This window comes from Hordeum vulgare, chromosome 4H (genome assembly GCF_904849725.1).
Source record: "Hordeum vulgare subsp. vulgare chromosome 4H, MorexV3_pseudomolecules_assembly, whole genome shotgun sequence".
In the NCBI taxonomy this organism is placed as follows: Eukaryota; Viridiplantae; Streptophyta; class Magnoliopsida; order Poales; family Poaceae; genus Hordeum; species Hordeum vulgare.
This window is the reverse complement of record NC_058521.1, coordinates 374085054-374111543: the sequence shown is the minus strand read 5'-3', so window position 1 is coordinate 374111543 and position 26490 is coordinate 374085054.

Below are 26490 nucleotides of genomic sequence, written 5' to 3'. Positions count from 1 at the left end.
GGACCAGGGCTGCCACTATATATAGAGGGTAGGTTACTTCTTAGAGGGACACGAGATCGATTCATTGACACACCGACATCGCACAAGGGCCACCCAGCCTCTGCAGGCCCTCGAACACTATACTAGTTGACCCATCAACCTCCAGGAGAGGCAATCCATCCAAGTAGAAGTAGGGTCTTACTTTTCCGAGTGGCCCGAACCTGGGTAAAATGGCGTGTTCTATGTCTTCCTCACCATCGAGTGAGTGCCCTAGCAACCTCGACAATTAGAGATTTAGGTGAGGCGAGCCCACAAGAGATCTTCGTACACGCCCTGAGTTCGAAGCTTTAGGGTTTTACGGAGCCCGAAATCCGACAGTGAGGAAATGACGACACATAGCATTTGTGACAAAGCCACCGTTCATTACATTGCTGGTACATGGCATGCTAGGTCATTGCACATCCTGGTACACTCCCAGAGGCATTTATCTTGAGTCATATTGCTCATATCGAGCTTTCATTGAGCTGTAAGTAAATAAAAGTGTGATGATCAACATTATTAGAGCATTGTCCCAGTGAGGAAAGGACGATGGAGACTATGATTCGCCCACAAGTCGGGATGAAACTCTAGAAAAAAATGGGGGAAGCCAAATGATCCCACCATATAAATAAGATATGAAAAAAAATTAAAAAATGAATGGGAGAAAAAGAGATAAGGCACTTTGCTACTATCCTTTACCACACTTGTTCCTCAAAATTGCACCTTCTTCTCATATAGAGAGTCTCATGATATGTCATTTTTATATGCTAGTGGGAATCACTTTTTCATTATTATAAACTGTTGGAAATATGCCCTAGAGGAAATAATAAAGTGGTTATTATTGTATTTCCTTGTTCATGATAATTGTCTATTATTCATGCTATAATTGTATTACCGGAAACCGTAATACATGTGTGAATACATAGACCACAACGTGTCCCTAGTGAGCCTCTAGTTGACTAGCTCCTTGATCAATAGATGATCATGGTTTCCTGATCATGGACATTGGATGTCATTGATAACGGGATCACATCATTAGGAGAATGATGTGATAGACAAGACCCAGTCCTAAGCATCGCAGAAGATCATGTAGTTCATCTGCTAGAGCTTTTTATAATGTCAAGTATCATTTCCTTAGACCATGAGATTGTGCAACTCCCGGATATGGTAGGAGTGCTTTGGGTGTATCAAACGTCACAACATAACTGGGTGATTATAAAGGTGCACAACAGGAATCTCTAAAAGTGTGTGTAGGGTTGGTACGAATCGAGACTCGGATTTGTCGCTCCGTGTGACGGAGAGGTATCTCTAGGCCCACTCAGTAATGCATCATCATAATGAGCTAAATGTGACTAAGGAGTTAGCCAAGGGATGATGTGTTGCGGAACGAGTAAATAGACTTGCCGGTAACGAGATTGAACAAGGTATAGGGTTAACAAGGATCGAATCTCGAGAAAGTGTCATACCGGTAGACAAAGGGAATTGCATACGAGATTGAGGGAATCCTTGACATCGTGGTTCATCCAATGAGATCATCGTGGAACATGTGGGAGCCAACATGGATCTCCAGACCCCGTTGTTGGTTATTGGCCGGAGAGATATCTCGGTCATGTCTACATGGTTCCCGAACCCGTAGGGTCTACACACTTAAGGTTCGGTGACGGTGGAGTTGTTATGGGAATCGTATATGTGGTTACTGAAGGTTGTTCAAAGTCCCGGATGAGATCCTGGACGTCACGAGGAGGTCCAGAATGGTCTGGATGTAAAGATTTATATATGGGAAGTCCAATTTAGGTCGCCAGAAAAGTTTCGGGGTTTATCGGTATTGTCACGGGACCACCAAAAGGATACGGGGGGTCCACCTATCCCGGAGGGCAACATGGGCTGATAGAGAATGGAACCAGACCCTGGTGGGCTGGTACAAGCCAAGGAGGAGGCCCAAGGCGCCCAAGGAGCCCAAGGAGGCCAAACCCTAGGCTTGGGGGCTACCTTGGGTGGTAAGTCACCCCCTAGGGCGCCGCCCCTCCTTCTCCTAGGGCTGCTGCACCACCTAGGGTTTCCCTAGGGGTGGCCGCACGCCCTCTCCCTCCCTCCTACAAATATCGGAGGTATTGGGAGTGTTGCACACACATGTCTCTCTCTCTCCCTTAGTGTAGCCCTACCTCTCCACCTCTCCTCATCCGCGGTTCTTGGCGAACCCTACAGGAAAGGCATGAACTCCATCGCCACCACGTCGTCGTGCTACCGGAGTTCTCCCTCAACTTCTCCTCCCTTCTTGTTGGATCAATAAGGAGGAGACGTCCCCGGGCTGTAGGTGTGTTGAACGCGGAAACACCGAACATTCGATGTTTGGATCGGATCGCCTCGAGCACGACTCCATCAACCGCGTTCGTAGTAACGCTTCCGCTTTTCGATCTTCAACAGTATGATGATGCTCTTCCCCACTCATTTCTGGTTTATCCTAGATGATCTTGGTGTGACGTAGAATGTTTTTTCAATTATTACTACAATCCCCAACAGTGGTATCAGAGCCAGGTTTTATGCGGTATTGTGGGATGAAGCAGCCCGGATCGACTTTACACGTACGCTTACGTGAGACTGGTTCCACTGCTTAACATGCACTTGTTGCATAAGGTGGCTAGTGGGTGTCTGTCTCTCCCACTTTAGTCTAATTGGATTCGATGAAAAGGGTCCTTATTAAGGGTAAATAGCATTGGCATATCAATGTTGTACCTGTCACGTAGGTAAGAAGTGTTCTTGCTAGAAACCCAAATCAGCGACGTAAAATTTGCAACAACAACTAGAGGAGGTCTAACTTGTTTTTGCAGGGTATGCTATGTGATGTGATATGGACAAAATGATATGATGAAATATATGTCATGTGTGAAGTTGCTCATGTCCTTGTAATAGGAATCACGACAACCGGCAGGAGCCATAGGAGTTGTCTTAACTTTTTGTATGACCTGCGTGTCAATCTTAATATCGCCATATGATTACTTTACTTCATTTCTAACCGTTAGCCATAGTAGTAGAAGTAATAGTTGGCGAGACAACTTCATGGAGACACGATGATGGAGAACATGATGTTGGAGATCATGGTGTCGTGCCGGTGACAATGATAATCATGCCGCGCCCCGAAGATGGAGATCAAAGGCGCAAGATGATAATGGCCATATCATGTCACTATATGATTGCATGTGATGTTTATCATGTTTCTATATCTTATTTGCTTACAACAAGGGTAGTTAATAAGATGATCCTTTCACTAAAATTTCAAGAAAAGTGTTCCCCTAAGTGTGCACCGTTGCGAAGGATCGTTGTCTCGAAGCACCATGCGATGATCAGGTGTGATAGATTCTAACGTTGGCATACAGCGGGTGTAAGCCAGATTTACACACGCAAAACACTTACGTTGACTTGACGAGCCTAGCGTGTACAGACATGGCCTCGGAACACGGGAGACCGAAAGCTCGAACATGAGTCGTATGGAGATATGCTCAACATGAAGATGTTCACCATTGATGACTAGTCAGTCTCACGCGATGATCGAACACGGGCTAGTCGACATGGATCATGTATCACTTAGATGACTAGAGGGATGTCAATCTAACTTGGAGTTCATTATATAAATTTGATTAGATGAACTTAATTATCATTAAATTAGTCTAAAAATGTCATTCCAAATATTGTAGATCCAATGGCCAACACTCAGGTCAACCTCAATTTCAACGCGTTCCTAGAGAAAACCAAACTGAAAGACGATGGTAGCAATTATGCGTACTTGGCTCGTAATTTAAAGGTCACCCTCATGGCTTCCAAGAAGGCATATGTCCTTGATGCACCGCTAGGTGACCCTCCCGTTCCCGCGGCAGCCCAGGACATTCCGAATGCCTAGCAGTCGTGAAGTGATGACTACTCTCTCGTTCAGCGTGGCATGCTTTACAGTTTAGAACCGGGGCTCCAAAAGATTTTTGAGCATCATGGAGCATATGAGATGTTGGAGGAGCTGAAACTGGTTTTCCAAGCTCATGCCCGAGTCAAGAGATATGAGGTCTGCGAAAAGTTCTTTAGCTCTAAGATGGAGGAAAATAGTTCTGTCAGTGAGCACATACTCAAAATGTCTGGGTTGCACAGTCGTCTGTCTCAGCTTGAAGTTAATCTTCTGGATGACGCGGTTATTGAGAGAATCCTCTAGTCGCTTCCACATAGCTACAAGAACTTCGTGATGAATTATAACATGCAAGGGATGGAGAAGACCATTCCCGAGTTATATTCAATGTTGAGATCAGCGGAGGTGGAAATCAAGAAGGAGCATTGATACGTCTCCAACGTATCTATAATTTTTGATGGTTCCATGCTATTATCTTGTCAAACACTAGATGTTTTGCATGCCTTTTATATATTTTCTGGGACTAAGTTATTGAATCAGTGCCAAGTCCCAGTTCCTATTTTTTCCATGTTTTTGACCCCCTTCAGAGGATATTTTGAAACGGGGTCCAAACGGAAGAAAATCCCCGAAAAGATATTTTCCGTAACAGAAGAAGATCGGGAAGCTTGAGAGCCATGGTAGGGGAGCCTCAGGGGCCCCACAAGCCCCCACCCCGCGGCCAGGGGGAGTCCGTGGCCCACAGGCTTGTGGGCCCCCTGGGCGCCCTCTGACCTAGGGGTTGCGCCTATATATTCCCTAAAAATCCCAAAAAAATCAGGAGATCATCGAAAGTACTTTTCCGCCGCCGCAAGCTTCTGTCTCCGCAAGATCCCATCTGAGGCACGTTCTGGTGCCCTTCCGGAGGGGGATTCAGACACAGAGGGCTTCTTCATCAACACCATGACCATTCGGATGATGCGTGAGTAGTTCACCATAGACCTACGGGTCCATAGTTAGTATCTAGATGGCTTCTTCTCTCTCTTGGATCTTCAATACAAAGTTCTCCATGATCTCCATGGAGATCTATCCGACGTAATCTTCTTTTGCGGTGTGTTTGTCGAGAACCGATGAATTGTGGATTTATGATCAGATTATCTATGAATCTTATTTGAGCTTCTTCTGATCTCTCTTATTCATGATTTCATATGCTTGTAATTCTCCTCGAGTTGTGGGTTTTGTTTGGCCAACTAGATCTATGATTCTTGCAATGGGAGAAGTGCTTGGTTTTGGGTTCATACCGTGCGGTAACCTCACCCAGTGCCGGAAGGGGTAGCGAGGCACGCATCATGTTGTTGCCATCAAGGGTAAAAAGATGTGGTTTTCATCATTGGTTTGAGATTATCCTCTACATCATGTCATCTTACTTAAGGCGTTACTCTGTTCGTCAGGAACTCAATACACTAGATGCATGCTGGATAGCAGTCGATGTGTGGAGTAATAGTAGTAGGTGCAGAAAGTATTGGTCTACTTGTCTCGGACGTGATACCTATATCTATGATCATTGCCTTAGATATCGTCATGACTTTGCGCGGTTCTATCAATTGCTCGATAGTAGTTTGTTCACCCACCGTGATATTTGCTATTTTGAGAGAAGCCTCTAGTGAACACTATGGCCACCGGGTCTACTCCACACCATATTTTCAGCCTTACACTTTTTACTTCGTTGCACTTTCCGCCTTTAGATCTCACTTTGCAAGCAATCTTGAAGGGATTGACAACCCCTTTGAAGCGTTGGGTGCAAGCTTGTTTGTGTTTGCGCAGGTACTCTGGACTTGACGAGGCCCTCCTTCTGGATTGATACCTTGGTTCTCAAACTGAGGGGATACTTCTTGCTCCTCTGCTGCATCACCCTTTCCTCTTCAAGGGAAAAACCAACACAAGCCCAGTCTCCGTCAACGTGTCAATTTCTGGCGCTGTTGTTTGAGAAGTAGCAGAAGGATTTCTGGCATCGTTGCCGGGGAGGATCAAGTCAAGAACTCATCCAAGTAAGTGTCGCAAACTCTTCTCTTGCATTTACTTTGTTTGCCAGTTGCCTCTCCTTTTCCTCTCCCCCACTTCACAATTTGCCTTTTTTCGTTTGCCTTTTTCATTTTCCTTTCCTTTGCTTGTGTGCTATGTGCCTTCAATATGCTTGCATCTTCGCTTGCTGAAAATCTATTGATATGGATCCTCATCCACTTGCTAGTCTCTTTAAGAGATCCACTTATGTGGAACCATTTGCTAGTGAGTTGAGTGCTCTTGACTTTCTCTATGGATTTTTGCTTGAGATGCGTGAATCTGAAAATCGTGATAAAGAAATTTTATCAATTGATTCATGAGGGCTCCTTGAATGAAAAGCATGATTGCAATGATTTCATTATAAATTCTATTAATGACAATCATGCTAAAAATATGCAAAACCTTAAGCTTGGGGATGCTAGTTTTTCTGTGTCCACTACTTGTTGCAATGATCATGATTGGGGTAATGATTTTTCTTATGATCTTAAAAATTTGTTTAAGCCTCATGATGAATATGATATTTGCAATAATATTGAAAGTGGGTTTGGAGAAGTCATGACTTTAGTTGATGATAATCCCACTATTTTTGAAGAGCGTCAAGTTTGCATACATGTGGATCATGAAAAGAATATCCTATGTGATAGCTACATTGTTGAATTTGAATATGATCCCACATGTAATTGCTATGAGAGAGGGAAATATTGTGGTAGAAACTTTCATGTTACCAAATTACCTCTCGTTATGTGGAGATTGCTATTGTCTCTTTCTTCTTCCTTGCATTTGGTAACTATTGGTTGTCTTACCAATTTAGGAAGTATGTTAGACTTAAATGTGATTTTCACATGCTTTATGATGCTCTCGTTGTGCTTCAATTCTTGTCTTTTGTGTGAGCATCATTGAATTATCAATGCCTAGCTAAGGGCCTTAAACAATAGCGCTTGTTGGGCGCCAACCCAATGAATTTATCTTTTTCTTTCTGTTTTTTTGTGTCCACAACATCATAATTCTATTGTGATTGTGTTTTTTGTGTTTCCTTTTGTGTTTCAGCCAAGAAAAACCTTTATGACTAGTCCTGGTAATGGTTGTTTGATCCTGCTGGAAAAAGACAGAAACTTTTCGCTCACGAGATGATTTTTCATTTTTATTGAGAAAGAGCTTTTGAGTTGATTTATTTTGCTGCTGGTTAATATGCTTTTTTCCAGGCCGTCGTAAGTTTTAAGATTTTTTGAGGTACCAGAAGTATACGACTTATACAGATTGGTACAGACTGGTCAATTTTTGACAGATTCTATTTTTGTTGAGTTGGTTGCTTGTTTTGATGAAACTATGGTTAGCATCGGGGGGTACTAGCCATGGAAAAGTGAGAATACAGTAGCCCAACACCAATATAGATAGAATTCAAGTTTGCTACAGTACCAAAAGAAGTGGTAGTGTTTTTTCTTGTGCTAATGTTATCACGAGTTTCTGTTTAAAGTTTTTTGTTGTGAAGTTTTCAAGTTTTGGGTGATGTTCTTATGGACAAAGAGATCTCAAGCTTGGGGATGCCCAAGGCATCCCAAGCCAAATTCAAGGACAGCAAAAAGCCTAAGCTTGGGGATGCCCCGGGAAGGCATCCCCTCTTTCGTCTTCAATCCATCGGTAACATTACTTGGAGCTATATTTTTATTCACCACATGATATGTGTTTTGCTTGGAGCGTCTTGTATCTTAGGAGTCTTTTCTTTTTGTTGTGTCACAATCATCCTTGCTGCACACCTTTTTGAGAGAGAGAGACATGCACTCATCGTGATTTTTGCTAGAATGCTCATAGTGCTTCACTTATATCTTTTGAGCTAGATACTTTTGCTCTTGTGCTTCACTTATATATTTTATAGCACGGCGATGCGTGTCGTGGTAGTTGGCTTATGCTATGAAAGTAGTCCCAAATGTGATAGGTACCCAAAGAGGATGCAAAAACCTCCATCTTCATGTGCATTGAGTAGAAAGAGAAGTTTTGATTCCTCTCAATTAGTTTTGAGACATGGATTTGGTAATATTAAGATCTATGTTAGTAGGGTGTTGTGAATCTAGAAATACTTGTGTTGAAGTTAGTGATTCCTTTAGCATGCACGTATGGTGAACCGCTATGTTAGGAAGTCGGAGCATAACTGATCTATTGATTGTCATCCTTTGTGTTGAGGTCGGGATCGCGCGATGGTTAACACCTACCAACCCTTCCCCTAGGAGTATGCGTTTAGCACTTTGTGTTGATTACTAATAAAAACTTTCGCAACAAGTATGTGAGTTCTTCATGACTAATGTGAGTCCATGGTATAGATCCACTTTCACCTTCCACCATTGCTAGCCTCTCTAGTGCCGCACAATTCTCCCCGGTGCACAAACCCACCATATTCCTTCCTTAAAACAGCCACCATACCTACCTACTATGGCATTTTCATAGCCATTCCGAGATATATTGCCATGAACTCCCACCGTTCTGTCTCATGACTTGTGTAGTCACTCTCATATTGCCATTGCATGATCGTAAGATAGCTAGCGAGATGTTTCAACGTCATACGCCATGCTAGATCATTCCACATCCCGGTACATTGCCGGAGGCATTTCCTATAGAGTCATCATCATTGCAAGCTTTGAAGGTGTGAGTAAATAAAATTGTGATGATCATCATTATTAGAGCATTGTCCCATGTGAGGAAATAAAAAAAAAGAGGCCAAACAGCCCAAAAAAAAGGCCTAGGAGCCCAAATGAAAAAAAAAGAGAAAAAGAGAGAAGGGACAATGCTACTATCTTTTTCCACACTCTTGCTTCATAATAGCACCATGTTCTTCATGATTGACAGCTTCTTGCTTTGTCACTACCATATGTTAGTGGGAATCTTCATTATATAACTTGGCTTGTATATTCCAATGATGGGCTTCCTCAAAATTGCCCTAGGTCTCCGTGAGCAAGCAAGTTGGATGCACACCCACTGGTTTTCCTTTTGAGCTTTCACATACTTATAGCTCTAGTGCATCTCTTGTATGGCAATCCCTACTCATTCAGATTGATATCTATTAATGGGCATCTCCATAGCCTCTTGATACGCCGAGTCAATGTGACCAACTCATCCTTTTTACCTCACAACCACCACCACACTCTATTCCACTTATAGTGCTATATCTATGGCTCACGCTCATGCATTGCGTGATAGTTATAAAAAGTTTGAGAAAGTAAGAGTGCGAAAACAATTACTTGGCCAATACCGGGGTTGTGCATGATTTACATTAGTTGTATGAGGATGATGAAGCATAGCCAGACTATATGATTTTGTAGGGATAACTTTCCTTGGCCTTGTTATTTTGAAAGTTCATCATTACCTTGCTAGTCAGCATGAACTATTATTGTTTTCATGTCAATAGCAAACTATTGTTTTGAATCTTATGAATATGAACATTCATGTCACGTTAAAGAATTTTTAAAGGACAACTATGCTAGGTAGCATTCCACATCAAAAATTCATTCTTTATCACTTCCCTACTCGAGGACGAGCAGTAGTTAAGCATGGGAATGCTTGATACCTCTCCAACGTATCTATAATTTTTTATGGTTTCATGCTATTATCTTGTCAAACTTTGTATGCTTTGCATGCCTTTTATATAGTTTCTAGGACTAACTTATTGACTCAGTGCCAAATGTCAGTTCCTGTTTTTTCCATGTTTTTGACCCCCGTTCAGAGGAGATTTTGAAACGGAGTCCAAACGGAAGAAAATCCCCGAAAAGATTTTTTTCGTAACGGAAGAAGATCGGGACGCTTGAGAGCCAAGGCAGGGGAGCCTCAGGGGCCCCACAAGCCCCCACCCTGCGGCCAGGGGGAGGCCGCAGCCCATAGGCTTCTAGGGCCCCAGGGCGCCCTCTGCCCTAGGGGTTGCGCCTATATATTCCCTAAAAATTCCGAAAAAAATCAGGAGATCATCGAAAGTACTTTTCCGCCACCGCAAGCTTCTGTCTCCGCAAGATCCCATCTAGGGCACGTTCTGGTGCCCTTCCGGAGGGGGGATTTGGACACGGAGGCCTTCTTCGTCAACACCATGACTTCTTCGATGATGCGTGAGTAGTTCACCATGGACCTACAGGTCCATAGTTACTATGTAGATGACTTCTTCTCTCTCTTGGATCTTAAATACAAAGTTCTCCTTGATCTTCATGTAGATCTATCTGATGTAATCTTCTTTTGTGGTGTGTTTGTCGAGATCCGATGAATTGTGGATTTATGATCAGATTATCTATGAATCTTATTTGAGCTTCTTCTGATCTCTCTTATGCATGATTTCATATCCTTGTAATTCTCTTCGAGTTGTGGGTTTTGTTTGGCCAACTAGATATATGATTATTGCAATGGGAGAAGTGCTTGGTTTTGGGTTCATACCGTGCGATGACCATACCCAGTGACAGAAGGGGTAGTGAGGCACGCATCGTGTTGTTGCCATCAAGGTTAAAAATATGGGGCTTTCATTATTGGTTTGAGATTATCCCTCTACATCAAGTCTTCTTGCTTAAGGCGTTACTCTATTCATCATGAACTCAATACACTAGATGCATGCTGGATAGTGGTCAATGTGTGGAGTAATAGTAGTAGATGCAGAAAGTATCGGTCTACTTGTCTCGGACGTGATGCCTATATGTATGATCATTGCCTTAGATATCGTCATGACTTTGCGCGGCTCTATCAATTGCTCGACAGTAATTTGTTCACCCACCGTGATATTTGCTATTTTGAGAGAAGCCTCTAGTGAACACTATGGCCCCCGGGTCTACTCCACACCATATTTTCAATCTTACACTTTTTACTTCGTTGCACTTTCCGCCTTCAGATCTCACTTTGCAAACAATCTTGAAGGGATTGACAACCCCTTTGAAGCGTTGGGTGCAAGCTTGTTTGTGTTTGCGCAGGTACTCTGGACTTGACGAGACCCTCCTTCTGGATCGATACCTTGGTTCTCAAACTGAGGGAAATACTTACTGCTCCTGTGTTGCATCACCCTTTCCTCTTCAACGGAAAAACCAACGCAAGCCCAGTCTCCGTCAACGTGTCAATTTCTGGCGCCGTTGTTTGAGAAGTAGCAAGCATCAAGTGTTGATGGTGAATAAGACAACCAGTTTGAAGAAAAGCAAGGGTAAAAAGAACTTCAAGAAGGACGGCAAAGAAGTTTACGCACCCGGTAAAAAGGTTGCCAAGAAGAAGCGCAAGAATGGACCAAATCCTGAGATGGAGTGCTATTACTGCAAGGGAACCGGTCACTGGAAGCGAAACTGCTCAAAGTACTTAGCGGATAAGAAGGCCGGCAACGTCCAAGGTATATATGATATACATGTTATTGATGTCTACCTTACCAGCGTTCGTAGTAGCTCCTGGGTATTTGATATGGGTGCTCTTGCTCACATTTGCAACTCAAAACAGGAACGGCGGAATAAGCAGAGACTGGCAATGACGAGGTGACGATGCGTGTTGGGAATGGTTCCAAGGTCGATGTCACATATCACATACCCGCGGTGCTTGGCGAAGCCCTGCCGGAAAGCAACAAACTCCAGCACCACCATGTCGTCGTGCTACCGGAGTTCTCCGTTAACTTCTCCTCCCTCCTTGTTGGATCAAGAAGGGGGAGACGTCCCTGGACTGTAGGTGTGTTGAATGCGGAGACACTGAACATTCGGTGTTTGGATCGAATCGCCGCGAGTACGACTCCATCAACCGCGTTCATAGTAACGCTTCTGCTTTGCGATCTTCAACGGTATGAAGATGATCTTCCTCACTCGTTGCTGGTTTCTCCTAGATGATCTTGGTGTGACGTAGGAATTTTTTTGAATTATTACTACGAACCCCAACATAAACTTGGTTTGCATGTTCTAATAATGGGCATCCTCAAATGCCCAAGGTCTTCAGGAGCAAGCAAGTTGGATTCCCACCTCACTTAGCTTCATCTGAGCTTTCATATACTTATAGCTCTAGTGCATCATTTGCATGGAAATACCTACTCCTTGCATTAACATCTACCGATGGGCATCTCCATAGCCCGTTCGTATGCCTGGTTGATGTGAGACTATCTTATGCACTTTTTACTCCTTTGATATCTACCACCATTATTTATTCCACTATTATGCTATGTCCATGATTCACGCTCATGTACTGCGTGAATAATAAAAGTTGGTTCATATTGAGAAAGTATGATCGAATTGCCTGACTTGGACACCGTGGTGCTTGACAGTTGTATTAATGAGGTGAATACGGAGCAATGCCTTGTTATTATGAAATATGAATGGGGGTAAACATTCTGTTAGGGTCATGTACTTTGAAAGATTGATGATTTTGTTGCTAGTGATTATAATTATTACTATGTTGATGTTTGTTAATTTCTCACTTCTCAATGATCATACATGCAAAATATTACATATTGGGTAGCATGTCACATCAAAAATTCTGTTTTTCTCATTTACCTACTCGAGAATGAGCAGGAATTAAGCTTGGGGATGCTTTATATGTCTCCAACATATCTATAATTTTTTATTGTTCCATGCTTGTTTTTTGGGTCATAATTTACCAATTTCAATTATTTTTTAGCACTAACCTATTGAGGCAGTGCCTAGTGCCAGTTGTAGTTTTTTGCGTGTGTTTTGTTTTTTAGGTTTACAGTACCAAACAAAGTCCAATTGCCCTGAAACTTTTTTATAATTTTTTATTGACCAAAAGAAGACCCGGAAGCTTCGGCAGGAGGCTGAAATCCATACGAGAGAGGCACAAGCCAATAGCACGCACCTAGGAGGGTTCGGCTTGCCCTAAGGAGTTGTCCCTCCCTAGTGGCTCCTCTGCCTCCATTCTTTGGCCTATAAATTCACATACATTCCCAAAAACCTAAATGTGAGAGAGAAACACTTTTTCTGCCGCCGCACCATGGTGATCCCATCTAGAGCTTCGTTCTAGCACCCTGCCAGAGGGGGATAGATCATGGAGGGCCTCTTCTTCAACCTTTATGCCCTTGTGATGATGTGTGAATAGTTCACCACATGCCTACGGGTCCGTAGTTAGTACTTAGATGGATATCTCTCTCTCTTCATCTTCTGTACAATGATCATCGCATCTTCGCTTTGATCTATCCGATGTAATTCTTTTGTATGGTGTGTTTGTTGTGATCCGGTGAATTGTGGGTTTATGTTCAGATTATTCATGATATGTATTTGAGTCTTCTCTGAAATTATTATGATTCTTATTTTCATGATCATTATAGCTTCGTAATTCTCTCCGAACTATTCAATTGCTTTTGCCAAGTAGTTAGGTATTTCTTCAGTGAGATGCATGTGTTTTACTGTGTTCAACCTGGCGAGTTTCTATATCCCAGTGACAAAAGGGGACAAGTTGCATCTTTGTGTTGTTTCCACTAAGGATAAAATGATGGCGTCTATTCATATTGGTTGAGTTCACTTTGTATACATCATGTCATCGTTCTCCAAGCATTACTCTATATGTAATGAACTTAATACGTAGAGAGGCAATCATAGAAGCGCTCCTGAAGTAGGCTAATAGTAGTGAGTGCAGGCAGGAGTTGTCCTATTTTATTATTGGTGTGATTTCTATATACACATGATCATTACCGTGAAAATCGCATAACTATCCGATGTTCTATCAATGGCCCAACAGTAATTTGTTTACCCACCATATGTTGCTCTCATGTGAGATGCCACTAGAGAACACTATGTCCCTCGGTTCTATTCACTTATATATTCAGAAAACTTATATTTTCCTCTCCATTCTTATTTGTCTTCTATTTTCTTTTGCAAGTCGCTTGCAAATAACAAGATCAAGGGGATTGACAACCCTCTTGCCCTCGTTGGGTGCAAGTTTTTTTCTCTTTTCTGTGCAGCCGCTGAAGATGATTGAGGATTGATATTCCTATTGGTTCGATAAACTTTGGTTTATTGAATGAGGGAAATACTTACCCGTATTGTGTTGCAATTACCCATTCCTCCTCACGGAAATCCCAACGCAAATCACAAGTATCATGTCTCGTCATAGAAGTGGACACTTCCATGATGATAATTTGAGTATTGTCATGGAACACTTCTATGACGACACATGTATGACTATCTTAATTATGTCATAAAATCTTCATGAATGTACATGCGTGGCAGAAAACATAACATACTGTGATAAACACATATTATCATGGAAGTGTTTTTTTAGTACATACTTCATTCCTACAAATATATCATGAAAGTAATGTAGGTTCAAGAGTTTTTTTTTGGCAATAACCTAAACAGTGTTAGGAAATTTTTCAGGGGTCCAATTATTTCCATCAACATTAAGATTTATCTCCAAACCTAATCCTTCATTTGTAAAAATTTTGTGAGCAATTGTGTTATTGAGAACATCACAAAGGGTCTGGTTCCCTATGATACTTTTGAACATTCCTGTCTCATGCAAGTTATCAACCTAGCACTTTCCTCAGAAATAAAAACATTTTCCTTAGATGAGGAATTGGTCTGAATATCCATATTACTTTAATTTCTTCTAGAAAAATCTGATGTTTCAGTAGTAGAATTAAGATTTCTACATTCAGGAAAAGATGATGTTTCTTTAACCATTTTAAGCAAGATGACACAAAATCAATCAGGAAAGGTTTCAATTTGGTCAGTCGAGAGTGGAGAACTTTTCTTCTTAAAAGAATCTCATGATTCTTTTAGTGATTTGAGATTTTTTTTACTTTTTTAATAAATTATATTTCAACTTAACATAATCAATTGGGATAGAATCATGACGCATGGATAAATCCTCAAAAGTTGACAAAAGAATTACATGCTTGTTTGACAAGAATTTATTATTTTCCATCTCTTTGACCAACAAACCTTAAGATTTCCTCAGGGTTTTGTGAAGTTTTTCTAGAGAGTCTTATTGGGTATTAGAAATTTTGATCAGTTTAACATAGACATCACTCTCTAAACATAAATCATTCATAGTGTGAGACTTTTTTCTCTGTAGGTGATACATGATCTCCTCAAGATTTTTTCATGATATAGAAAACTGGTGCCTCATCATCACTTGAGCCGCTTTCGAAGAGTTTGAAGTTGTTGGATAAGCACGAGCAACGTAGGCATGACCACAATATATTCTTGATCATGTGAATCATCCTTTTTAGTTCCAGATAATGATATTTCATCGTCGACGTCCATTGACAACATAGAGATATGCTTCATTTTAGATTCAATCACCGCATTTGAATTAATATCATCCAACGTTTCTGATGATGAGGATGTTGAAACAATTTCGTTCTTTTTCTTGCGCTTGGTGTATCAATTTTGCGGGTTAATCCAGAGTGATGCAGTGTATTCCATATTTGGTTGGGCTTGACATATAATTCCCATGTTGGGCATCAATGATAAATTGGTCTAAACTTTTACACTTGTAAGATGCAATGCCAACAAGAGGCAAGTGTCTCGATGAGTCTGTAGTATCATCTTCTGAAGATCATGCCAAGCACAAATTTTGGCGTTTGAGGGCATTGAGGTGTTCTGTGAGTATCCTAGATATGTTATTATGGTATATTTGTTTTCATATTCTTCCACATCATAGGTTTCGTAGTCTAATAGAATTTCACCTTCACCATCCTGAGATTAATTCTCGAGGGAATTGAGGTCATCTTGGCCATTTTATTTCTCTTGTTTGTTCTTCATGAGCAATCAGTAATTCCATGACATCAGCAGAACAATTATTTTCATCGTCACGTCTTTCCTTGATAGTCAAGAATTGTTGAGAGACTGGAGTAGTTTTTCCACAACATCATGATCATAAATTTCTTAAACATCAAGGTTGCCAAGTTCTTCAAAAATACCACTTAGTCAATCAGTTTCTGCCATGGCACTTCCATTTTGGATACTTCAAAAGATTGAAAATGGCTGGAGGCATATGAGTGTGAGAATTTCTTTGAGGATGAAATTCTCCGTAGGCTTTCCGAGTGAGATCCAAGATTTATTTGGTACTCTCATATCTTCTGAACCAATTGAATTGACTCCTCAAGAGATGAGTGCAGATAACACTCTTAGATTGAGCATCGAGTTGGACAAATTTCTTATCATTGTGCGTGGGATATTCAGGAATCTAGTTTGTCTAACCATTCTTCAGAATCTATTAGATGTCATCATTTATTGTCACATCCCTAGCTACCCCTTTTATTATTAGCAAGTTTGTGCTCATATTTTCATTCTTGCACTAGAAATGAAAATGGAAATCGAAAGAAAAATCCCTAGGAACTTCTTATTCAAAACAATTCAAGTGGTGACAGATCAATGAACCCAAAATGGCCTTCATAAAAGTCTATCATTTTTGTTAAATTTTGGAAACCACAATTCAGGGGTCAATTTATTTTTAAAACTAGTTTTGGTATTTTATTTCAAACACAAAGCCATTGGAATCAAACATAAATTTGATTTCAAATATTTCAAAGTTTCATAAAATGCTAAAAAAATTTATGTGGGTTTGGAAATATTCCAAATAACACCCCAGCATTTTTATACTATTTTAGCATTAGTTTGGAGCCAAAAAGAAAATGAAACTTATGCCAGAAAGTTTAAAACAAAAATAGAAATGAAAAAAAGGGTGGGGAAGTTTACGTGACGCTCATGCCCAGCCTAGCTCCCCCTCCTGTCGTCTTCCTCGTGCCACCGAGCAGCACGAGGTGGCCGCCGCTTGCTCCTGCGCGGCCACGCACCTGCGTGCTTGCCTGGACCTCCTCGTCGCACTCGCAAAGAGGATAAGCCTCCCCGCACCCTTCCCAGCTCTCCCCCTCTCCTATTCGCCCCCCTGTACTTCCCCCTCTCTATCCGTCATGGCTGAGGTCTGAGCTCGCCGTCGACAAGCCGCTCCAGCCTCCCTCTCTCGCCTCCGAGCCGAGTGGAAGAACCGCAATGACCTCCTGAAGCTCCCAAACTAGCCACAGAACGTCGAGAGCCCCTGAGTCACCGGATCGCCGTCATCTTCTTCCTCGGGCCGCCGTTGATCGCCGCCGTCGTTCTCCCTCCTCAGGCCATTCTAGAGCACGCTTTCGACGCCTCTGCACTCCCCGTGAGCCCAAGGTGCTTTCCCCCTTGTTTTCCCCGTCGATCCCGTGCCCTAGCATCCGGTTCCACCGGAGCCCGACAAGATCCGCCGCGGGAGCTCGTCGCCGGTGATGCTCCGATGATGTGTTGGTCCATCTGAGACCACCATCAGCTTTGGTGCGTCGTGTAGATGCCGTAGGAGCTAATCCCCGTTCCTTTTGCCCTCTGGATCGATGATCCCGATGATGCCCGAGCTCCGGCAGTCACTGAGCTCATCGCCGGCGTCATCTTCGGCCATTTCACCCCTACAACGTGCAAAAATGGAGCCGCGGGCCAGTGGCCATTCCCGTGGTGCCCTTCGCCGTCCTTTTGGTCGCCAGAAATGCAAACCAGATGCCCTCCGCCGTCCCTGTGGTCGCCGGAGCCTCATCGCCAGTGGGTTTGACCCCATCGCCAGTGGAGTTAACTCCCGAGAGTCACTAGCATGTGGGGCCAAGCTCAAAAGGATTAAGTTTAATAAAAATGAAAATAAAGAATTTATTAAACCCTAAACAGTCACTCGCATGTCGGTCTAGCCCTGTTAATTATCTAATTAGATTAAAACTTAACTAAAATCTGGCGAGAGTCACTGACCAGTGGGTCCCACTGGTCAGGTTTGACTTTCAAACGGCCAGTTGGACCTGCTGATGTCATGCTGATGCAGTAACTATATTTTTGATTTAATATAATTCCAAAGAATGCTAAAACTTTGAAAATTCGTAGAAAATTGATTATAACTCCAAATTTGACAAATAATATATGCAAATTGATCAGAAAAATTCAACGAACACAATGGTGCTACTTTCATGCACGAAAAACAAAGTTATGAAACAGCATAAGGTCAAATCAATTAAATAATTAGGATAAATATATTATTTCAATTAATATTTGAATTTGAATTCAAATCAACATCATCCTAAAAGTTTGATAGCCACTCTAACTGATGGTACATTTTATTTCATGCCATGTTCATGCATCATATTGTTGCATATGAATGTTATTCATTGATTGTTATTATTTCGGTAGGCTAGACCTTCCGGATACGTTAGAATATCCTTGTGACGGATTTAATCCGTCTTCTGAGCAACAAGGCAAGCACCCTTTTGATCATCCCGATATCATCCCATGTTCTTGCTGCTGCTCCCACTTATTGCATTAGGACAAAATATTTCAATTGCTTTACTTCGGTAGCTGAACCTATTCCTTTGCATGACCTGTCTTTGTCATAGTAAATAACCAAACCTTGCATCCTAGCATACCTGGTAGATGCTTGAGCTGTGATGTGATTTATCCTGCTATGCTTGCTATGCCTAGAGTTGTGTCAGGTCTGTTTCATCTGGGTGATGAACCGGAATAGTTGAATGTGTTCTAGTGACAAAGAATAAGTGTGGAACCTGATTTGGTAAAGGTACCGATGAAAGGCTATGAAGGAGTACATGGTGGGCTATTTCATTGGAACCGTCCTTAGGAACTTAGTTCCGTGTATGTAATCGAAGACTAGATACTACCACACGTTGGGATACTTAATTGACCCTCTCGGCTTATTAATCACCTAGTACTCGGTCCAGGAGTTGCAAGTAGTTTCTCGTGTTTACAGTCATGCTGGAGGCCGTGCATAGTGGTGAACTTAGAGGTGTGTTTATAGTCACATCCCTATTTTTTAGCATGCACTAGGGTTCATGGTTGTGATTGCATCATATTTAAATTTTCTTTAAATATGAATTGGGGATGATCAAAAGCCCTAGCACAATTGAATTCAAATAGGCTCACCTAAAATGGTTTTCAATGAACAGGAATGGCTCATAAAAATGTTCATCATCTCTCGAAAAATGTGGCAACATCAACCAGATGTGACTTATTTTTTTACATGCCATTGTTGATCATTGAACTAAATCAATAACTATTTGAATTGGAGTTATAAAATCATATAAAAAAGTTTATAGCTCCAATAAATATGAAACTTGGTCAGGGCTTTTGGAATATTTTTGTTAGTGCCCATGAAAAGTCTCATATTTTTACCAAAGGTTTTAGTGCCTAAACTAAATCAAAACAAATTTCAGAAATTGAAAAAAAACAAAACAAATAAAAGAAGAGAGGAAGAAGAGCCCACCTGGCCATTTACCTGGGAGGCCCATTGGCTCATGCCAGTCATCTTCTACCTCTGCCAGAAGGTAGAGGCGAAGGAGAGCACGGCGCACGGCGCCTGCACGCACGCCACGCCGACAGCTGCCTTCCTGCCTCGTCGCCCCTCCTCTCCCTTATCTCCTCGCGCTGAGCCGCCCTCGATCCCCCTCCTCCTTGTCTCTTTCCTCCTCTCTCCCTCTCGTTCTTCTCCCCCTCTCCTGGAACTCTCTCTCCCCGGGACCGTCGCCGCCGCCGATTCGCCGCCTCCGGCGCTCCCCCGACCTCGCCACCGACGCCATGAGCTTCGCCATGAGCCCCTCATCCCATTCCCCCTCTTCTCCTTGAGCTCCCCCTCCTCTAGTCACCTCCCGCCGCGGTGACCAAAGCTCCTGCCGCCGGCAATGGCTGCCGCGGCCAGGGCCTCTCCCTCACCGTCTGGGCGCGTCGGCGCGCTCCTGGAGCCTCGTAGGTGCTGCACCAGCCCTTAGCTCCTCCTCCCATGCTCCTTAGCAACGCCCCCGACCTGGCCGAGCTCCGGCCGCCGCCCCAGCGTTGTTTTCATCGCCTCCGGTGACTCCCACGCCCCCTCGAGCACGGGAATGGATGTGACCAAACGCGGGCTACCTCCTGGTGGTCTCCGCGCGCCTACCCGCCGTCGTTTGCCCGATTCCGGCAAGTTGCCGCCGTCGGTTTGGTCGTCGCTGGTGGAATTCCAGCGAGACGCCGTTAGCGCTAACCCCCTGGTTAATTAACCCTCTATAGACACTGACAGCGGGCCCCGCTGCGGGTCAAACCCTTGTCAGCATAGGGGTAAACCCTTGTTTAAGCCCGGTCACTGACCGACTGGCCCCACCGGTCATATTTGACCAGAACTGGTCATTTGACCGGGTGGTGTCGTGCTGACATATGGTTGATGCAGTGAATGCATTTCTGGATTTTAGATAATTCCAGAAAATTGCTAAAACTTGTAAAAAATCATAGAAATTAAAAATATAACTCGGATGAAAATAATTTATATAGCAAAAAGTATCAGAAAAATCCAAAGAATCCATTGGTACTAATTTCATGCATGATAGAGCAACCTAAATAGGAGTTTTTGGACATTTTGTTCAAACTACATTATGTATCATCACATATGGAGTTGAGTTTGAACCTAGAGTTCAAACCTACTTCATTTAAATACGTTGCTAGGTTCATTAGGCCAAACCACATCGTATTGCCATGCTATGTTCATGCATCATACTGTCGCATTTGATGTGTATTGATTTGCTCTCCTTCGCTGGTTGTTCTTCGTGTTAGGCACTGTTCTGGAGTGTACGGTCGAGTATCCATCTGAGGAGCAGTAACATATCATCGTCTTATGAGGCAAGCAGAACCCCTTGAACATCCCGATAAAATCCCATGTTCTCACCTCTACTCTCAATTATTACATTAGGACACATCGCTTCAAATGCTTTTGCGTCGGTAGTTAAACCCATTCCTTTGCATGGCCTGATCTTGTCACAGTAAATAGCTAAACCTTGCAACCTAGCATACCTAGTAGTAGCTTGTGTTGTGATGTGCTTTACCCTACTATGCTTAGTGTTGTGTCGGGCCTGTTTCGTCTGGGTGATGAACTGATGTGAATGAATGTGTTCTACTAAGAATGGAATAAGTGTTGAATTTGATTGTGGAGTGTTGATTCTGGCCATGTGGGTGGCAACGTCGTTAGCTCAGGTGGAGCGTGACCTCGGGGTCGGCGGGAAAGTCGGAGCGGCGGCTCCGGAGAACAGTGTTATGGAGTGTTGATTCTGGCCTTGTGGGCGGCGGCGACGTCGACTCAGGTGGAGCACGGCCTTGGGGTCGGCAGGCAAGTCGGAGCGGCGGCTCCATGGAGCACCTTTGTGTTGTGGAGTGTCGAATATGGTCGCGTGGGTGGCAGGGTCATTGGCTCGTGTGTTTCGATGTATCGGTTTTCGGCCAATTTTCCTTATAAGTTGTTCAATTCTCTTCTTCTTAATGCAAAGTCGGAGCTCCTGCTGGTTTCTCAAAAAAAAAGTAGCACGATCCATGACAGATTTTCTGCCTTTAATTAGGTAATTCGCCCGGTAGTTAATTGTCCCTAACAAGGTGTTGTGGTGTAGTGATACCTTTGATCTTTTTGGTAACTTGTTGCCAAAGGGGGAGAAGTTTATAGATCATAGGCTTCGAGAGAGAGAGAGAGTGTTGCATTTTCGTTGCTCTCTTCTTGATAAAACCATTTGGTTTATTTTTTGCTTGTCTTAAACTTTCTGGTGTTTGATCATATGATTTGCGATTATTGATACTATATCCTTGTCATGTTTGTATGATGATCATTCACTCATGATTGGTGTTATGTGCATTGTAATCCATTCATATCATTTATGCATGATAACCCACAAGTATAGGGGATCGTGAAAGTCTTCACGGGTAGTATCTCATCCTAATTTATTGATTTGACACAAGGGGATCCAAAGAATATTTATCGTCCTTGACAGTTGAGTTTTCAATTCAACATCACCTGGGATATCTCTTTGCAACAAAGGTTTAGTAGCACGTTAAATAGTAATAGTAGCAGTAACAGTGATGGCAACAACTTTGTGACAACAGTGAGAGTGAAAGCTACCATAGCAAGATTCAATATATGTAAAGCGTAGGCGCACGGATCAACAATTGATAGATATGGATGACATTCATCATGTAACAGTTACACACTAGAGCGACATAGAACTAGCTCCAATTCATCAATATAATGTAGGCATGTATTCCGTATATAGTCATACGTGCTTGCAATAAGAACTTGCATGACATCTTTTGTCCTACCCTCCCATGGAAGCGGAGTCCTAATGGAAACTAAGGGATATTATGGCCTCCTTTTAGTAGAGAAATGGAACAAAGCATTAACACATAGTGAATACATGAACTCCTCATACCACAGAAATCACCGGAAAGAATCCCTATTATTGTCACAACTTGCAAGATAGGATCTAAACACTTTCATATTCAAAGAGAACATAATAAGTTTAGGTCTGAAATCATGGCACTTGGGCCCTAGTGATAAGCATTAAGCATAGGAATGTCCCAACAACATCGGTCTCAGAACATAATGGATACTAGGGATCAAGCCCTATCAACTTTACATGAGCAATTTCATCCAAACCCTATCAGCATCTAGCGAGCCTACAAAGGAGTTACTCACTCCCGGTGGTGAGCATCATGGAATTTTTTATGGAGAAGGGTTGGTCATGATGACGACAACGACGAATATGTGATTCCAGATCAATCCTCCGGAGGAAGAACAAGAGGTGCCGGCAACTCCGTCTCGTAGATCGCGATGAAAACTTCTCTGTGATTTTTTTCTTAGAATATGTGAATTTATAGTACTGGAGATAGGCTCGGAGAAGCATCATGGGCCCCACCACATAACAAAGAGCGACCTAGGGGTTGGTCGCGCATTGTTGCCTCGTGGGCCATAGGGACCCCCCTCTGGTGGGTTTTTTTCTTCATAATTCATTATAATTCCTAGAAAAAATTCACAAAAAGTTTCGTCCAATTCCGAGAACTTCTATTTCTGCACAATAATAAGACCAAGGTTGTTATGCTGAAAACAATGCTAGTTCGGGTTAGTTTACATCAAATCATTGAAATTATAGTCCAAAACAAGAGCAAAAGTGTTTGGAAAAATATATACGTTGGATACGTATCGACTCCCCTAAGCTTAACTCATTGCCTGTCCTCCAGCAATTCAGTTGATAAACTGAAAATGATAAAAACCCTTTTACAACCACTTTTGCTCTCGTTACCATATATATGCTTAGCTAGTGTTCATCTTTTCAACATAAACCACAAATAACCATATCCATGATAACAATTAAACATCATATTCATTCATGGCAATACATGACCAACTAGTAAGCAATAATAAGATATATCATATGCCAACAATTTGTCAAAACAATCACGATATAATACGATGACATGGTATTTTGCTAGCCCTTTCTGAGACCTCAACATAAATGCAGAGCACGTGTGAGATTCAACTTCAAGCATCGACTAAACATTATAATTGAGGGTAGAAGAGATCCAGTCATGCTCACATTCAACATTAACTAGACCTAGTGCATAAAAATGACAATAGTGCTCTCTGGTCTGATGCTTTTAGTAAGAAGATGATGACTCGGGAAAAACACAAAAGTAAATAGAAAGGCCCTTGCACAGAGAAGCATTGATTTGTAGAGGTGTGAGAGCTCAAGTTTTAAAACAGAGTTCAGGTTGTAATTTTGGATGGTGCACTTTTCCTGTCAACGGTATGATAAGGTTTTCAATATCTTGCATGCTAAACCCATTTTTGGCGGTTCCCATACATAATTGTAAAGTCTACTCCTATCCACCATCCATACAAAAGCCATGGCTAGCCGAATTCATGGGTTCCCTCCAACATATCAACTATCCCAAGGAGTTTTCTTTAATTAATTTGATTTCTCCAGGACTGGGCCTTCTTTTTACCAGCCTTTCTCATGCGATGATGGCGAATAAATGACCGTCTTGAGAATAACACACTTAGCACGGAAGATACCGACCTCCCCATCGCTACATGAGCGGTACGAGTGCACAAAACATATGTTTGTTTGAATATTAGAGAATACACATGCAAATCCAGGATGACAACGAATAAATAACCGTCCTTCGAGATGGACTCTTCTGAAGACTTGGCATGTAATCCAAGGAGATGTAGTAATCGGTATATTCCTTCTCTGTTGTAATCGACCTTGTGTAAACCCCGACACCCGTGGCATCTATATAAGCCTTGGGGTCAAAGCTCGTAGGACAGATCAAGATCATTATAGTTAGGGTTTAGACCACAACATCAGTCTCGCAGTAGATCAACTCTGTACTGTGTACTACCTCATCAATAACAACAAGAGTAGGACGTAGGATTTTACCTCCATTAAGAGGGCCCGAACCTGGTTAAAACACCGTCTCCATCGTCTCTTGTTACCCATCTACCCTAGATACACAGTTTAGATCCTCTACTCGAGATCAACCGGTTTTGACACCGACATTGGTGCTTTCATTGAGAGCTCCACTGCAGGATTGCAAGAAGGATCGATGGCTGGCCTCATTATCGGCAACAAAATTCGTATCAGGGATATCTTTGTCCATGGGCAGATCTTTGTGTTTGGCAGTGTTATGTTGCATGCCGACCGTGCCGGTCACTTAAACTAGGTCGGAAGTTTTTCCACCCAATCAAGAGATTCAGTTCGGGAACTTGGAGTTGGTCGCTGATACCCGAGGAGACCTTACTTTGATAATGTCCCACCCTAAAGATGCTTTAACATCAGTGGAGGTGGATTTCGTCCTTGAGACGACTCATGCCCACGCTTCGGTCTCAGATTCTGAACCGGACGCACCATGCTAAGCACCAGCAGGTGACCGCATCCCAAGCATAGCTCCAAATACTACGAAGGTCACATCGCCCCCCATTTATTTTTATACTCCGGGCTCACGCACACCGTGGATATTGAGATATTAGACGAGCTGCTTGGCTGAATATAGGCCATGGGGATCGGGATCAGACCGGATGACAGGCAAATTTATGTCCCTCCTATTACTCACCTGATCGCCACTATTGAGGAACCAACGGGGGGGGGTGCCCTCCCGATTACCGGAACTCAGGACCATCTGCGTCCTAGTATACGTTAAACGGGATTCTTTGGCGAACGAGTTATTACCCAAACAAAATTCGGACTCCGAGTTGTCATGCCCTGTCAGTCATACGGGCGCCAGACTCGACACTCCGAATTCTCCAACCGTATCGGATATAATTAGTAATACGAGGGGAATGCGTGTTGTCAAATCAATGAATTTTTTCCCACCCACCTCCTACTCTAGGAATCAACTCAGCATCGGAGAAGGACCTAGTATACGAGACCTCCACCATGTCCGCTAGGCGCTAGGAGAGCTATTCCAACACTTCTGGGCTAGATTCATGTCATATATAAACCAAAAACCGGATGACAACTGTGAGGACATTATAAACATATTCCGACATAACTGCCACGAAGAGGTAATCCCGAATGCCCTCCCCTGTCGCTGCATCCAAAGCCTCACTGAGCTTTCGGCATTGATACACAAATACTGCACCATGGAAAGTACGTGGGAGTCTCAATAGCTACACGCGGAATCAACCCACACCAAGCAATCCACAGAAACTCGGAAGAAGTGCATACTTCAGCAGCAACTAAGTAAATGCAGACCGACAAAAAAGAACAAGCCCCTCGACGTGTCTCAAACCTTACTGGATAGGCTATTGGGTAGCCATTTCCCCATTCACTCCGCATTACCTCACACCGTCTCAACCCACATGCTTTGGGCCTATTGGGTCGTCACGCATGTGGCCAAAAGCGGAGAAGCCATTCTCAAGGCCTAACCACAACAAGGGCATTCACTCTAACCCCTCCATAATAGTGTCGATGTGCTCACGATTTATGATACTTTCTCCTCAAATAATCAAAGGAAAAGAGCTCTCCAAGAAGCCGACCAAGTATTCATGGTGGCAGCAGCACACCCATGGACAAACATATCCATTACATTTATGGAGGAAGATCAACATGGAATATGGTCCACCCAAACACCATCTGCATTATTACTCAAATGCCATTATAGATGGTTTTAAACTATCCAAGGTGCTAGTGGATGGCTGGAGTGGCCTAAACCTAATCTATGAGGATACTGATACGTCTCCGTCGTATCTATAATTTTTGATTGTTTCAAGCCAATATTATACAACTTTCACATACTGTTGGCAATTTTTTATATGATTTATGCGACTAACATATTGATCTAGTGCCTAGTGCCAGTTCCTATTTTTTTGCATGTTTTCTTATCTCAGAAAATCCATATCAAACGAAGTCCAAACGTGATAAAAATTTACAAAGAATTATTCTGGAATTTATGTGATTTTTGGGAGGTGCAATCAACGCAAATGGGGGTGCAATCAACGCAAATGGGGGCACACAGAATCCACAACCCACTAGGCCCAGGCGTGCCCTCGTGTCTTGTGCCCTCCTCGAACATCGGTTGCAGCCCATCTTCTGGCGCAATAAATTTAATTTATGGAAAAAAATTGTGTAAAAATTTCAGCGCAATCGGAGTTACGGATCTCTGGGAATTTACGAAACCGTGAAGGGCCAGATCCGGGAAGAGCGCGAAACACAAGAGAACATAGAGGGAGATCCAATATTGGAGGGGATCCCGCCCCTTTGCCGCCATGGAGGTCATGGACTAGAGGGGGAACTCTCCTCCCATCTAGGGGGAGGCCAA